Source organism: Haemorhous mexicanus, chromosome 3 (assembly GCF_027477595.1).
Source record: "Haemorhous mexicanus isolate bHaeMex1 chromosome 3, bHaeMex1.pri, whole genome shotgun sequence".
NCBI classification, from domain to species: domain Eukaryota; kingdom Metazoa; phylum Chordata; class Aves; order Passeriformes; family Fringillidae; genus Haemorhous; species Haemorhous mexicanus.
In genome coordinates, this window is record NC_082343.1 from 64,845,301 (window position 1) to 64,858,216 (window position 12,916).

A 12,916-nucleotide genomic window follows, 5' to 3' on the forward strand; every position below is an offset into this window, starting at 1 on the left:
TCCCTGGAGGAAAACAAAGAAATGAACGCATCTGCCTCGCTTGTCCCATAAACTTCACTTGAATTGTGTTCATAGGTGAGGAGAAGGACTAGGAACTGCTCTCCTGGATGCAGTGTTATCCCACAGCTCAGCACCCATGGAGGCAGGAGAATCCTCCAACACATGCCAGTGTGTAAGGTCTGGTTCATCCCTAGGGTTCACCTTCCTCGCTCTTCCCAACCTCCCTGTAGAAGATTGATTATTTCTTGGTTTTGCTGTACTATTTTGGTTTCAAGATCAGTCTCTAGTCCCCTACCCCTAAAATCTGCCTATTATATGCCAGGCTCAGCTGGGGACTGGGAACCACCAGAGCAGGGCTTAGAAAAGGACACAACTAGTTGACAAAACATTGAAACTTCTTTCTCACACAATAGGGTCAGGTGCACAGTGTCAACAGTGCAGGAGAAAAGAAAACTAATCTTCATCTTCTTAATCTCTTTTCATGACAACCAGTGTGTTACTTGTACTAACAGAAATTATGCACTACAAACAGAATCCAGTTTTCAAAACAAACAACTCACTTAAAAATTTGTCCACTGAGGGATCAGCTAGCAGCAGAGACCCTTTTTCAGGAATTTAGAATTCCTAATAAAAGGAAACAAATGGACATTTGATGTGGTGTGATATGAGCAACCATATCAGCACAAGCCCAGCAAAGGAGATTTTCCTTTCCATCCTGTAAGTATGACTGTAGCGGGACAAATGCAGACATCACAGGAAGTTCTTGCCTAGCCTCTGCACACTGATATGATACAACTGTCTATTCACCCTAACTAAAAGGTACTCCTAACCAACACTGTCCAGCAACACACACTAAGAAAACCCAATACCACAGAACAAAACCAAAAACCAAATCTCCTGTAAATAAAATGAAATTTCTTCAATGGATACCTAACCACGAGGACTAGAGAACAACTCATGGCACTGGCAGAAAGCCACCCTTGTCCATCCTTTGTGGCTCTCAATTTGTTTCCTAACTGACCTGACCATGACCCAGGCTGCTTGTGACTTGACCCCACATATTTGGGTGGCAAAAGGACTTTCATGTTCATCAGCTGTTAATCATTTGGGCCAGATCTGCACAAGTGACTGGCTCACAGCAGGCAAAGTCCATCTGCCACCAAATACCTGGCCACATTTCAGCACACTGCTCTGTAATAAAGTAAAAGTTTCATCTCCTTGGTTCCTCACCTATTATCACTGGTTCTTCACCAAGATATCACTGCTTACACAACATAGCTACCACACAATACCTGCATTTCAGAAGCTTTTGGAGTGGGGACAGAAGGTACCGACCAGATTTTATGTCACGGATGACCACAGCTCCTGTGGTGAGGAGTCTTTGGCAGCCTCACTACAAAAGGCCTGATCAGCAACCAGGATGGAAAAAGGGAGTACAAAATGTCCAACACTGCTTATATAAGAGAAGAATTTCTTTTTAATATAAATTCTAAATATCATGCAAAAAATCTTCATGTGTAAAATTATTATACACTTCAATGCTTCCCTGAATTATCTGAACATTTGTGAGAAAGCATGAGGGAAGAACTCAAGACACACTCTGGCCTACAAAGTTTTGCTGAGTTTGCTGCAGCTACCAAAAATCTGCATACAGATTAAATCCAGCTTTATCACAAGTACCCATGTCTTTGGCATCACTACAGCTGCTTAAAAAGCATTCTAAAATGATACTTAAGTTGAGAGTAAATAAAATAAAATAAATAAAATAAAGCCCTTGCCACCAGACTGGGGCACTACTTAACCATGAGACAGTTAACTACAGCAAAAGCCCACTGACACAGCACAGAAGCAGTGCCAAGCCACTGACAACATCAAGTTATTCCACACAGCATCTCCTCCAAAGTAACAACCTAGGCAGACCCAAGGATTTTCTGCAATCACAGCATCACCTGATCTGGCAGAAAGCAATCCACACCTCTTCCCCTCTGAATCAAAATGGCAGTGATGCTTTGTGAATATTCATATTTCTTTTTCATCCACTGCATTACCTTAGAATACTTAAAAAGAAAACAAACTGCAAAAGAAGACAGATGGCATGTGGGGCAGAAAGCAGAAAAAAATAGACTGGAGTAACAGCAGACAGAGTAAATGCTGCTAGAAAAGGTTTAATTTATTTGAAAAAAATGAGTCAGGGAATACATTACCTTTTCTTAAGATAAGGCTGAGTTCAAGGAAGCAACAGCTCTCACTGTGAACTTCTCTAAAACAAAGTTGTGATTTTCTCTATCTGGTGCACTGGAACCAATCCTTGCCTGCAGTATCTTAGATTCTGAGAAAATGACCCTCAGTTATCTTCAGAAACTATGAGAGGATCCCAAAATTAATGGGATTAATGGATGAGAATAAGAAAATTTCCTTTCTAGAAATAATTCTAACAAAAAGCTTTTAAATCCTAAAGTGAACACAAAATGAAACATAAACAGTACTATTTTGACACTGTAACCAAAAGATAAACACATATCCTGCCTGTATAAACAAGTATAATTTCCCTGGAAAGCTTGCATGTTTTCTGCTCCTGTAAATCAGTTCCATACGACCATTACTTAAACATGGGTCCCCATGCAAGCCACATTTCAAGAAGGACGTTGAAAAAGCCCCCTGAAAAACATACAGAGTAGCCATAAGAAAAGCAGCAACATGGAAGAAATGGCACCTTGGTGGGCTCTACACATAGCATACCAAAGAGAAGTTCAAATGCTAAATTACAGCTCAGGAGTACTACAGGGCACAGAATGACTGAGCAGGGAACAGCTTCACCAAGCTCTGACAGGGGCATTGGACCTCACAGCATCAGGAATTTGAGGCATGCAAGTGAAAGCACAGTTCACCTCTTATGATAAATAGCAATCAGAAAGGCTTACTGAGATTATGATGAGTACTCTACACATTGACAAATTCAAGTCTAATCCAGAAGTCTTCTCAAAGGCTCGAACCTTTGTGGTTCCATGACAAGTCATTATTCCCAGGTAAGTACAGGAAGGCCAGGAGGATGCTATATGGTACTGAGCTGAAATACTGGTACCCTTTCTCCCAGCTTGATACCAAGAGACTGGGAGTGGCGCAGGTGCAAGAGCAAAGCATTGCAAGAGCAAAGCACTGCACCTGGTTGTGGGCACTCAGTACGACCTTCTGCACTGCAACCCAGCGGGAAGCACCAGCAGACCCCCTGAAGCCTGCCTGCACTCTGCCCTTGCAGACAAGCTGGGGAGACACTGCAGATACACAGCCATGGTCCCATGCAAGGCTGCAGGGCGCTGCCCATCCCAAAACTGAACAAACAGTTCCCAACACACAACTTCCAGCTCCAGCACAAACACCCACATCCACCTGACATTTTGACCAGGAACAAAGACATATAGATTTCCACCTACAACAGAAGGGTTTGCAAAGAAAATCAGGAAGAAAAAGAAAATACTCCTCTGCGTAGAGGAGGGAATATTCTCTGCTGAATACATCAATCTGAAACACTTTGTTTGGTAAGGAAATATAATTCCTCTAGCCTGCTGTGAATTTTGTCACTAACTCAGAAATCTGGCTAGGGAAAAACGACAGCGGAGTAAGATTTTTAAAAGGAAAAAAAAGGAGGAGAAGGAAAGAACTGAAGACTTGTTTCTCCTACTCTGATTTCTATCCTAGTCAAAGGAGGTCACTTGAATGAGCACTCTTACTGCTAACTTCAGTCATCAAATATAGCATTACATTTCCTCTTTTTGGGAAAGCAATCTTAACCCCCAGGACAAACTCAGCAGAAGTGGCAGCAACATGACTTGGACATCTCCTGCCGTGAGGGTGCAGATCACTTACCAAGAGGGAGAGAGAAGCCATCAACTTTGTGGCAGGCAGCCACCCCCACCACCATCAGTAACTCCACCAGCAGGTGGATACCTCACTAAAACAAAAGCTACACCTGTAAAGCCTTTGATTATTTTGGCTTATTGATCATGATGAGGAAGAGGTTTATCAGTCAGCTGCTTTTTAGGTGATGACACTGAACTTTTTCTGCCAAATGATCTGAGGACCATGACTGCCTGCTGCTGAACTGGGCACCCGCTGAGACACAGAGGGCACAAGCCAGGTGCTGGACAGAGAGATTCACCATTTTTCTCAGCATTGGTCATGTTCCAACTTTCCTTTCACGCCTACTGGATAGCAAAGGGAAATTGAGTCCCTTTGTCCTTGATTTCCATAATTATTGTTTGTGAGCAGCTCCAGCTGCCTAGAACAGCAATTCCTTATGTCAGATCTCGCCGCAGAGGCTCACACTACGTTCTCACCTTTGAAACACCCACCCAAATGGGTGACTGCAGACTCACTCTGGCTGCAGTAACTAGCCACAGGATCACCACAATTTCTTTAACTACCTTTCTGAAGACATGTTATCCTCCAATACAAATCACTCTCAAAGGAATTCACTTCTGCTTGAAAAGAGGGGCTTATTCATTAACACTTAAAGAGATTTGCAAGCTGCCCCCTGAAGTCAGGAGCATAAGGCAGCCAAACATCTACTAGAGTCAGCCTCCAACCAATTTCAACCTTCTCTTTCAAAATCATGGACACACAAAGCAACAAAGCCATATTCCTAATAAGACAAGGACTGCTCCAATCAATTCTAACTCACTTCATCTCCAAAGGGAATCACTTATCATTTCAGCAGCAGATGTGACACATCCAAATGTGAGTGTGGCTACTGCTGCAGTAAGAACAGGGCATTGGGCAAAGCCAAGGAACGAAACCCAGAGACTGCCTTATGAACGACTTGGATAAATCAGGTTTTCCAGGAGTGTTTATTTTCCATAACATAATATGCAAGAAAAAACAAAACAACAGAAGACACAGAATTTCCCCCCAAGCCCAAGATTTTGATCCACTACTTTAAAAAAAAAAAACAAAAAAAAACCCCAACAAAAACCAGAAAGCCCTCAGACAGCATTCTGGCTACAAGCATCTACTTCAACACAACTCTTCAAAGGATCAACATTACTTGAGTATTTAGGTCCTTAAAATATTTTGCGTATATTTATGGACATTTTCCAGGTAAAAAGATGAAAGAGAAGGCAGTCTAAAATGCACTGCAACTTACATATTTTTTATCATGGCTTACATTTAAAAATATATTCTTGATAAAGTAATTTTCATTCAGAAAGTATATATTCAAGCATACTTACACATATATTCTTGGCTTTTACTACTGCCCTCTCCATTAATTTTCTGCAAGTCTGTGTGTCTACACGTAAGTGTTAGATGGAACAATATCAGGAAATTATCATTTCCATACTGTGTAAACACTGGCTGATACAATATGCTGGCAGAGTTCATCAACACACATTTTAAGTATCACACAAGCACAGGCCCTTAGGCTGGGTCATAGCATTTTAAGCAAACCATAATCGATTAATGGGCACCTACCCATCTTAGAAGTCCACCACTGTGCATTAATACAAGAAATGCATGACTACCTAATGGGAGAACAGTAATTGTAGCATGTAAAGTAAACACATGCTAAAAGCCTGTTACTGAGTCGAAGTGATCATCTCATTTCATCACCTAGGGGATGAACAGTTACTACATCCTTGAGCACCACAATATTGCACACACATCACCCAAGATACAAGTACGCCACTCCACCCGTAAACCAACTCTGAAGCAGTGTATGATGAAGGACAGAGAGGAAAGTCCACTGCACTGATTAAAGACACAAAAATCGATTATTGACACACCTTTGCAACCCGGCGGGACTTTGCAATCAAGACCACCAAAGGCTATACAAATTAATATAGAGAGAGAGCCTGGAACATTCCAGTAATTCATCCAAGACCCTGAGAGGGAGGAAATAAATGAGGTTCGAAGCCGCGAATGCCATCTCGGCCACACCGGCTGGGCAGCGGCAGCAGCAGAGCACACCGCGGGTGCCGAGGAGCAGCACCCGGGGCGGGCGGGCAGGTCCCTGGAGCCGCCCCGCGTCCCCGGCCGCGCCCGCACGGACACAGCGCGCCCGCGGGGCCGCCCCGCGCCCCCCGGGCTGCGCTGCCGGGCTGGCTCCGCGCACCAGCGAGCGGGCGAAGCGCTCCTCGGCCACCACAGCGCCGGCTCCGGCCCCGTCCCCGCCCCGCCGGGCTCCGCGTCCCCCGGCCGGGGCACAAGGCCGCGCCCGAGCAGCCCCGCCCGCCCCGCGGCCCGGCGCGCACAGACAGACCTGCGGGCGGGCGGCATGGCGGGCCCGGCCCGGCGCCGCGCCCCGAGCGCTCTGCGGGAGCGCCGCCGCCTCCGCCGCTCTCCGCTCGGCCACAGCGGCGCCGGCCCCGCCGCGCCCCGCAGCTCCGCCCCGCCCGGCGGTCCCGCCTCCCCTCGGCCCCGCCCGGCCGCCCTGGCCCCGCCGGATCGCGGTGGCTCCGGGGCTGGGGGCGGTGGCCGCGCTCCTAGGGCTTACAGTCCTGTCCTGGGAGTAGGGGTCGGTGTGCAGAGCCAGAAGTCCTACGAGTCATAAAGCCCAAGCGCCGGGGTCTTCCTCTGGATGGCAGTTTTCTCAAGGGCGGCGCTAAAAACAAAACAGCCAGTTTTGGAAATTGAGGTTAACCAAAGCCTTCAGATCCGTGGGAAACTGAAAAGCCTAGAAACCTCATCCGCTGTTTCTACACTGTCCGCCAGTAGGCTTCCTCACCCAATCCCCAGAAAACAACACTCTCTTTATTTACCAAAACTTCACTCCCTTACCCGAGATAACTGCAGGTAACCCTTCCAGATGCTTGTGGCTAGCCTAAACAGGATCTAGCTTCTTTTTTTTTTCCCTTAGGTTAGTAATCTGAAAGACTGATTTCGAGCATTGTCTTTCGGGCATTGTGACAAAGGCATTGTAAGACTATTAAATTCCAAATTCTGCAAGACAAAATCTCAAGCCTGAAGATATGCAGATACCTGCATAAATGAAAAGCATACACAAAGTGTACACACATATAGAGAGATGCTAAAAGAGTGTGTCAACAAATGGTGCACAGGGGTCTCAAGAATAATATTTTTACTAGTTATAATGTTATGAATCCAACGAGTTTTAAGTAAGAGATTTGTCAGAGGCTTGTTTTTTTAATTTAACAGCCGATTAGAAGACTCATTTCAAAAACGTGTCATTTTCAGGACCAAATGCATCTCCAATACAGACACAGCCATCTCTCACCATTGCCATTATCCTATTTGTAGCATATGCTTGCTACCACTCAGTGTCACTACTGGAACAGCAACTGTCTCAACTCCTCCACTAAATTTGCTGCTGCACTTTCAGCTAAAATTGAAGTTTCCATTTGATTTTTTTTTTTTTTAACGAAACCAGTTTCTTTTACAAGGGACAGATTTTCTTTAAAACATAGTCTGCTGCTTAAAGGATACGTTCTGGTAACACACTGAAGTTAGTACATCTTATTATTACCCAGCAAAAGATGGACAAACCCAAAGTTACTTTGGTTAGAATCTCAAAGACTTCACTGGTGCAAGGGTTCTCTACCACCACATGGAAGAAAGGGGCCCTGCTCTCAGTTACTCTTCTAGCAGTGCTTACATAACAAAATTGGGAAAAAAAGAGGAAGAACAGTAGTACTGTTTACCCAACCTCCTTTGCCAAATTGCAGGAGCTATGAAGCCCCATCCATCAAAGTGGTGGAAGCCCTATTTATCTCTTAGCTGCACTTGCAGAACAATGACAGTGACTAACAGCTTGTTTTAGCTCCAGAAAAGCTATCCCTGTCCTAATGTACCAGTTCGCTGTCCATCATCATTCCAAGCACAGTCAGCTCTGTTAGTACAGGGTAGAAAGCTCTATGAAGACAATGCATGAACTCCATATAGCAAAGAAACTATGCATTTCTATAGTATTTATTTTGCCCTGAGCATATCAAATACACATTCTAGACTGCTGGCATGGGGGAGAAATCACTCAAATTCCTGTCAGAGCAGCAGAATAAGCAGGCTAGGACTGGGAGAGAAGCACAGTACAAGTTGTAGTTATGGCACCGTGGGTTATTGCTTGTGGCTCAACCCACAGACTTCATGTCATTGGAAGAAGTCATTGTGTGAGTGGCACGTCACACACCCTTTTGATTTACTGAGTACTTCATACTCAGTAACGCCTGCCTCTCTGTTGCAATGATGAACATGAGATAGGCAGATAACAGGTAGATTAGACACACACACATCACCTTTGAAATAAAATTTAGTCTCACTGCAGTATAGAGGATAGCAGACAGTCTGATTAGTTTGCTCTTTCCCATGCAATACGTTCCTTGCCAATTCGTTTGAATACAAATGCTCTAACATCATTTAATTCACTGTCTTCGTGGTATCAATGCTTAGAATATCTTTACCAGAGAAAATCTTAAATTCATGTTGCTCATTGTTTTCAGTATTGGGCAAATTTGTTTTATCACCGTTTGCATTATTTTGATGGAGACAAAATGTAAATTTGCTATTTTCATCACTTCCAAATTGTGATTTTCTTATCCTAGAAAAATATTTCTCACACAAACACACATGTATAACCACACATGAAAGACAGAACAGACTTGGGATACTGAAATACTACATTTGTATGGGTTTTGATCTTCTGCTTCAGTGTACATTAACAGAGTTACATACATTCAAGAGAAAAAATTCCTAGAGGTACTGTAAACATACTGTATGTGGCCTACACTCAGATCAGCTTACACTAATAGCAATAGTATTGCTCATGTAGTTCATGTAGTTTTTGTTTCTTTTTTTACATCTGTAATTGTTAGCTTACAGCTCATTTAAGAAAGACCTGCCATAAAAAATTACACTGACAACCTTGACTGTTACAAGTCCAGTTTTGAAAAGATATAAAAATAAAGGTGACACCAATCTTTTTTTTCCATTATCAGCCCTTCTGTTTTTGTCTATTACTCCTACCATTATTCACCATGAAGTAGTCACAAAATAGGTTTCATACAGACAGACTTTTATGCATACATAATTGTGGCTCTGCTTGATCCTTCTGCACTGAGGGCTATTCTTAGCCTGGCTTCTTTGGTTTATGTAATGATGAATTTTCAGAGTGTCCCCAACTCACCCTTTAACTTTGAATTGATTGTCTAGATATAACTCAATGTGACTGAGGTATTGAAATTTTCCACAAGTTTTACAAAAAATGAGAAAGAGACCACAGCTTGAAACTTTTATAAGTTCCCCCCTAACAGCTGATTCTGTGCACCTATTTCTCTGTCTTGAAGAGCAAACCAGAACTGTCCTCCAAAACGTTCAACTGAAGAAAGACTATAAAAAGAATTTTCTGCAATACAAGAGGAGATGACAAAAAAGTCCTATTTGTTTCAACTAAGGTAGCTCAGTGGACACTGCATGAAGCACCTCACCGCCACGCTTTATCCCAAACCTCAGAATCACGTGCATTTTAAAATGGGCTAAAAGGGAAAACAAGCTGGCCCAGGCTTTACTATACCAAATGTAGCGCCAGTGGAAGAATGGAAGCTGAAGAAAAATACAAGACCGTGTGAAAATACTTCTGTAAAGTAAGTACTGTAAAATATTGCTGGCTGCTCCCCGTCTCGTTCTTCAGGATCATTAAAATATCCCCCAGGAGTGGGACTGCCGCGCCCGGCCGGCCCCGAGCCGTGGCTCTGCCCATCCCCGCGTCGCGTCCCCTGGCGCGGCGAGCGCCACACTGCAGGCACAGGGAGCCAGTCACCGCACGCCTGGAATCTGCTCTTGGAGCTGGGAGTACCACAGCAGCTGCGACGACTGGGCAACGCCTCTTCAGGTTTTCCTCACTTTATTTCCATCAAAACACTACTGCGGCTAAAACAGATATAATAAGTACAAAGTACAATAGCATTTTTACCCAGAAAATTGTTCTAATCCAACAGTTAGGTCACCAGTCTGACCATACGTGGAAATTAAACATAAAATAGCAAAAGACTGTGCCTCATCTCTTCCTTCCTTCTCCTTTCCATTTCCTTGAAACTGGCATGATGTACAATTACAAGTCAGGCGAACTTACAGAAGAAAATCTGATACCAAGAATTTCCACATGAAACACACAGTTGAGGAAAGAGAGGACTGATAAATGCAGTTTCTGTGCAGATCAAGGGTTTTCACTAGAGCTGAAGCATGTACCCCAGGTACTAAAGAAAATTTGTACTTACCATTATATAGTACATACATACTCAAATTATATACTCTCCATAACTTAGCATATTACTTTGATGTTATTCTTACTCATTTTTACATCGTAAGCCTACTGTCGCACATCAATCAGAGTGTCAAATTAAAGTAATAATAATATGTAATGTATTCATATGGAACAGACAAGTTAATTGCATGCTGCTGTACAGCTTGCATTTAAAGGAATCACTCTGATTTTTCCAAAATTCAGCCTTACATACCAAACTGTGACAGCCATGCTCCAGTACCTCTAACACTGAATGCTGCTCACTCGGTTTCACAGGCACACCAGCGTTAAGTGAACAGAAACATCGGCCTCTGACATTCCTTTCCTGGTGCCTTTGGGAAGATCATTCTTCTCCAGCTACCATCTCAGGGATGGAGGCACAGGCACTGGCTGCTTCTGTGCTGGCAGGAGGCTGAATCACTGACAGTTTCACTGATGCACTTCTCTATTGGATACAGGAAGCCAGAGGAGAGGCACAATCTTTTGTCAGTGCACATGACTTGCACAGCAAAAAAAGCCATTTCTAAAAATAACTAGGCAGCATATGACTCTCAATGCTATTTTCCTGTTGGTCTAGTGGTCAGCCCTCACCTCTGAGGTTAACATCAAGGAAAAGATTTGCTATTTCAGTAAATTTCTCTTCTACATGTCTTAGTTTTCATTTTCACTGCTCCTGTGGCTGTAATTAACAACCCTTCCACTGCTCAAGAGAAATTTAGTAAGATATATTACTCATTTGGAAAATGATTTGCTAGCTGTGAAGCACAACAGAGCAGGATTGCTTTGCTTCTACATCTAACAGCCACCTAGGGCATGGAAAAAACACATTTGCCCACCCTGCCATCAGCATAAGGTCACATTTTTCATAGGCTCAGCTACTTTTCTGAAATTGTCAGGGGGAGTATTTTATCTCCATCACTGAGGCAGCTTAAGAACCAAGGGGCTCACCCCTGCCTTCCTCTGTGGTGTCACATAACAGAGGGTGGCAATGACCATTCTATAACATGTATCTTCAATCCTACCAATGCAGCTGCTGTGGGCCTAGAAGTGTTCTAACCTAGTTGTCTGCAGTGCTGCTAACATCACAGCCACAGAAGTAAGTAAGCTCCAAAACTCATCTGAGACACACCCAGAGTGGAGAAGCCTATGCTTTTAAACACAACGCTGTAGACCTACTGGAGTATACAAACTCTTAAGGCTGGATGAGTTTCTGCAGTATAAACACCTCAATATCTGGCTGGTGTTCCTTGCAGGTTCCACTCAGTAGGAAACTAGGTCTCACTTTGTCTTTCTCTTCAGCAATGGGCACAGATTACCTGCTGGGACCAGCTGACCTGTCACCTAAGCAGACCCACCTCTCTGAAGTGGCCTCAGACCACAGTGATACCTCAGTCTCCAGCCCTACACAGCTTCGGCTCCTCAAGTCCTGAAATGCCTTCGTCTTGCCAAAGGGGATGCTGTCAATCCTACACATGCGAAAAGCTGTTTCTGCACATATAAGACATTAGATCATATCTAAGAGGGCCTGATTTTTACCTCATACTTTGTAATCTTTCTCACTGCATAGTAAAATTGCTGAATTTAGACCGAAGAAAGCTTCATCACAATCAAAACACACATTTTGTTCTAGACTGCTACAGTAAATGTTTTGTGATTAAATGAACCATCGGCTTAATAGGGATGCTGATGAGATGGAAACCAAACACCTTCAACCTGCTTCGCTCCTCCCAGAAGAAAATTATCCCCTAAGTTTGTTTTCAGACTCTAAAGCTTTTGAAGATCAGCTAATGCATATTTGCACAGTCCACAAGCACACAGTCTGAAGCTTATTTATCTTAACACAGAAAGGTTTTTGCATTTTAGAGGCAAATGGCTTGAGAACTAGCAAAATTTGTTCGGGCGGAGCCAACCCTCCTGTATCGTTGGACACTGCCTGAATACGGAATATTATTTTTGCTAGTAGAGCTCCCAGATCTTCTATGCTCATGAAAACAACATGCCAGAGGAAAGAGCTTTTACACAGAGGTCATCCGCAGCACTGGCCGCTTTCATTCCACTCACACACAAACCTTAAAAAAAAAAAACAAACAAGGTCACAAATTAATAACTAACGTGTGAGGAGGCCGCGGCAGAGCAAGGCCAGCAAACACCGACCTCGATCCCCTCTGTGGAGCCACTGGCTCCCACCTGAGAGAGGCCTTTGGAGCCGCTTTCCCCTGCAGGCCTAGCACCGGAACCCGGACAAGCTGAGGTGTTTCCACAGCCTGCCCATGCAGCGAGCAGGCCGGCGCGGAGAGAAGAGCCACGTCCCTCCCCTCCCGGCTGCCGCCGCCGGGATGTGCGGTGCGGAGCGCTCGGCTGACGGGGCGCCGCCTGCAGCCGTGAGAGCGACAGCCCGTACCGAGACGATGGTGTCACGACCGGCTTGTCAAGGCAACACGAAATGAGGGAAAACAACCGCGCGAAGCCCGCGCCTGTTGGGGGCGGCGGGAAGAGCGCTAGCGGAAGACGAGAGGGAGACGCTGAGCGGCTGCCGGCGCCCTCCTGCGAGCCCCCCGCCCCAGCCGTGGCCGCGCAGCTCTTGCCTGTGGCGCTGTGGGAGCAACCCGCGCTCCCGCTGCGGCGCCGCCGGGCTGCCCGCTCATTCCCGCCGGAGGATCCGTCCTGCCC

The 12,916-nt window shown here is 44.7% G+C and overlaps 1 protein-coding gene across 1 annotated transcript in view; it reads right to left on the bottom strand.

Moving 5' to 3' along the window:
• Positions 1 to 6,361, bottom strand: part of NCOA7 (nuclear receptor coactivator 7) — a 78,700-nt gene extending 72,339 nt beyond the window's left edge. The window contains exon 1 of the mRNA XM_059842168.1: positions 6,254 to 6,361. The gene's annotated coding sequence lies outside the window, so the exon portion shown is untranslated. The remainder of the gene's footprint in view (positions 1 to 6,253) is intronic.
• Between the last annotated feature and the right edge of the window lie 6,555 nt (positions 6,362 to 12,916).